This window comes from Antrostomus carolinensis, unplaced genomic scaffold (assembly GCF_000700745.2).
Source record: "Antrostomus carolinensis isolate BGI_N321 unplaced genomic scaffold, ASM70074v2 scaffold48446, whole genome shotgun sequence".
In the NCBI taxonomy this organism is placed as follows: domain Eukaryota; kingdom Metazoa; phylum Chordata; class Aves; order Caprimulgiformes; family Caprimulgidae; genus Antrostomus; species Antrostomus carolinensis.
This window is the reverse complement of record NW_010324946.1, coordinates 18,734-23,016: the sequence shown is the minus strand read 5'-3', so window position 1 is coordinate 23,016 and position 4,283 is coordinate 18,734. Positions and strand designations below refer to the sequence as shown.

Genomic DNA, 4,283 nt, shown 5'->3' with positions numbered 1-4,283 from the left:
TATTCACTGCTGTACTATTTTCACTGCCCTATGACTTAATCTCACAGTGGTCAGTGTCTTTCACTTGCATCAGTGGTCTGTGGTTTCATTCATTCAACATCAAAGAGAAAGATCATCTTGGCTACATTACAAAAAGCAAGTTTTGAATTTTGCCAAAATAAACTCTGACAAACTCTCACAGTTTATAAAAGCTTTCTTTTAAGTTGAAGGTGACTTACAAAGGGGAAAAAATGGGTTATGCCCTCATGTATGTTTTGATAATGTACAAAAAATGGCCTAAGATGGATTTGGGATTCTTTTTTTTTAAATTATTTTCTCTCTAGTAAAATCAAGGAAGATCAGAGTTGACATTCCTGACACAAGCAGAAGCATAAGATATAATGGGCTTTCCTTCTTCTGCCTGCTCCTTCCCTTCCTTCACCTTCCAATCTTGCAGGTCTGTTTTACACACCTGAGAAAAACAAGTGTATAAAGGATGCCTGGCAAATTCTTGCCAATCTTTTTGGCCAATTGAAACCTGAAAAAAAATCATGGGACACTTTTTATTGGAGCCTTAATGGGTCCTCTGGAATAAAGCAAAGGAAACAGTATGGTAAAGCTTGACAGTCTTGATATTTCAGTGTTAAGCAAACAATCAGGACAGAAATTTCTGACTGCCTTTATGCCACTTAAAGGAAACCACAAGAAATCACAGAAACATTTTTCCCTTTATCAGTTTAATGTAACAGAAATCAGAGTTCTGATGATATTTCTTGTAAATGGGCAACTATAATAAACCGTCTGTAGTATAAGACATTCAGTTCTGATATGCAAAGCAGCAGCAGACTCTGGAAAAGCTTTTGAAACAGCAAAGTACTTCCCAGCATGTGAAAAGTGTCAAATTATTCTGTCAATATTTTAATGGTATACTTTGCTATGAAAAGATCACCTTATGAAACAGGTGTATAGGCAAGAACAGAATGAGATAAGTTAAAGGTCACAAGCTTTAAAGACAGTCGCTCACAAATAAAATGCCCCAGGAATAAGGAAAAAAAGTACTTTCAGAGAAGAACAATGTTCATCGTTAAAAATGAAATAAAAATGAAAAAAAAAAAGAAGAAGGATATTAAGACCTGAAATGAAAAATTAGGACAGTAATAAGACAGCGAAGAAAGATAAGTTACTGTGCTGAGTGTTTCCTAACTTCCTCTTAGTTCCTGAAAATTGCCTACCGCACTAAAAAAGGGGATTATACTGAGGCTGTGGTGATGATGCTCGGACTGGGTTGGATCCCCCCCTCTGAGCACACTCCTGCTACTGGGGAGAAGCCACAGCAGCTCTGTAATAGATGCTTCTCCCCAGACCCCCCACCTCACCCCTGGCAGCAGTGAGCAGCTCTTCTCTTTTATGCAAGAGGCTCCCACCTCCAACCAGGGCAGGTGCCACCATATCCTGATGCCTGTGCTGGGCAGCTGGGCTGAGGAGGACTATGGTAGTACAGGGGTGATGAACGCCTGTGGTTCCCACTCTCACCAGGAGCCATCCCAACAATGGGGCACGATAAATCCCATCCAGCCCCAAAGGCAGATTGAACTGTTGCTTTCTCCTGACACAGGCCTCATTCCAGCTTGTGAGGCCGAGCACAGCCCCATCAAATGGCTCTAGCCCTGCCCTCTGGCCAAGGACAGCATGCCACCTCTGAGCTCCAGTTCTCTTCTATTTGAGAAAAGAAAGTTCCCCATAAGCAGGTACCATTCAAAGCTCTAACATTTTACTTTTACAAGTACCTGATTCCTAGATTCTGTATTTCCTTTACAAGAGCTGGCACTGGCACAGACACTGGCCCGAAGGGAAGAAATAAATTCTGTGCTTCCTTCACTCACAATATTTCGGATGTTTGGAGAGCAGTAACCACCTGAAGACATGGTGTACAGAGAGGCGACCCTCCCATCTGAGACTACCAGTATCATCCACTCACATACACTTTTCATAGACACTTCTTTCATTAAGAAAACTGATTTCAGTAGGACCATTTATGTATTGAGCATGAGTAATTGTATCACAATCTGGCTCTTCGTGGCATGTTCCAAACCAGCTCTTTCATTTTTTTCTAAAGAGGGCAGTGATTCAGCATTAACACAGTTTAAATTATGAGTGATAGTTTCAGGGACTCCTCAGTGCACATGGATATAAATGTTAATGAATACTTTTTTGAGATATTGAAAGAAATAATTGCCTAAACGTTCCATTCATCTTCATCAGAGTCTCTCGAGAACACAGAACAATAATTACTTACAAATAACAAAAAAAAAAAAAGGATTTTTTTTACCAAGTTCCACTAATACTTTCTTAGCACCATAAGACTTCAGTGATTTTCATATCAATTTACAGAAACTTATCCTTGCAGAGGTGAATCATTAGCAATTCTAAATAATCTGAAATGATCAGGGACTTACAATTTGTATCTGAAATTGAGGCGATGGCTACCTGTCAATGGGCTAGGCAAAGAGAGAATGAGAGTTCCAAAATGTAACAAATTAATTGTCACTTACCCTATTCAAGCAGTATTTGCTCTCTTTCCCATAAAAGTGCTGGAGACATTTCATGTTCTGCTTGTCGACAATCTTGTTGAAGAACTCATTGATAGTTCGCAAGGAGACAGCGCAGACAGCAGATCTGTTGGTTGGTTCGGAAGAATCTGGTTTGCTTTGTGCAAAAACACCGTAGAGAATATCATCGTTCAACCCAAGGCCCATTTCGTGGGCTAGAGCTGCACCTGGCTTGCTTACGTAGGCAGCTTGCAAAATGTTGAATACCTCCTTTCGGATGGACCTCTTCCTCCTCTTTTCAGTAAAAATACACTCAAGAGGCATTTCCATGTAAGAACGCATCTCTGAGTCTAAAGTGCAGAAGCGGATAATTCTAGTGTGAAAAGCCTGGGAGTCTAGAGATTCTCTCTGGACAGTCAGAAAATAGACAAAGTGATCATTTTCAAAGGCATGGACATATTTAACAGGATACGAGTCACGGAACTGAGGGAGGATATCTATGTAAGACTGATCTGTGAGAAATTCAAAACCATCCTGTGTTTCTTTTAACCTTCTAACCGATATTGAATGCAGCATGTGAGGAGGTCGGAATGTAGATGTCACAGTATTTCCAACAAAGAAGTTGACAAATCTGTCCTTTTCAGTCACCAAAACTTTGGTTCCTAAAGTGCTTACAACACAGTCAGGACAACTATCTGCTTCTCCATCCATCTGGGGTGAATACATGCAGTGCACCTCGCTTTCAATGTCAGCAGGGTTGTCAGGGTGAATGATGTGACGGTGGCAGATGCCTCCGGACACACTACCACAGCTGATGAGCTGATCATCATAGTAAGTTTCTAAGAGCAGTGCCATGTTAACATTATCCTTCCATATGCTGTTAGATAAATTGGCTTTATCTTTGCAGTCTTCACATGGTGCACAGTCAGGGTTCTCCAAAATGGGCCCAGTCTTGTACACAGAAATGTTCTGTAGAGTTTCATTTAATACATAAATCTTGTTGACTGCTCCAATATAAACATGATGCTTGTATAAAACTACATTCTGAATCGGCGTTTCTGCAATGAAGTTAGGAAGATCATATTTTACACTCAAATTCATCTCTGATTTTTTAGCTGCTTCTTTGCATTGTTCATGGCTCCTCTGCAGCAAGGCAAACAGGAATACGATAAACCCAGAAGGACATGCAGTAAAAGGCTTCATTGTTAGAGATTTAATCTGTCAAAATATATTTAAAGGAAATAGTGGTTACATTTCATATACTAAAACATCAGTTTATCAGCCAACAGAAATCTGTTTCTAGGCTGCATGTATCAGCTGAACTATTTCAGTTTAGAAGTGCCGTAATCTTGCTTAGTGTCATTAAGAGTCTTGTGCTAGAAACTGCTATGATTACTGTTCTTGGTGGTTACCCATTTCACTGCTTTCAGAACAATTCACAGAAGGATTTTCTTACGATGGATTTTGCAAGACTCCTCAGTGCGTTGCACAGCAGCAGAAGAGAGATGACTACTTCCACATCGGTATTAAACCAGCTGACTCACACGATTTAGAACAAGACGGAGCACAGGTAGCTGAAAGCTAACGTCCTCAGGACACGATTGCACACAAAGCAGTTGTAGCACTTCAGCATACGGATATAAGATATTTGGCAAGTTCCTCAGGGGGCTGAGCTGGTTCTTAGCATAGCTGCTCAAAAATAAGAAATAGGAAGGACATGGAATAAGGTGAAGATTTGAGCTGGAAGGGGAGTTC

At 40.4% G+C, this 4,283-nt stretch overlaps 1 pseudogene; it reads right to left on the bottom strand.

Moving 5' to 3' along the window:
• Positions 1 to 2,531: 2,531 nt before the first annotated feature.
• On the bottom strand, positions 2,532 to 3,731 carry LOC114818708 (hepatocyte growth factor receptor pseudogene; annotated as a pseudogene).
• Between the last annotated feature and the right edge of the window lie 552 nt (positions 3,732 to 4,283).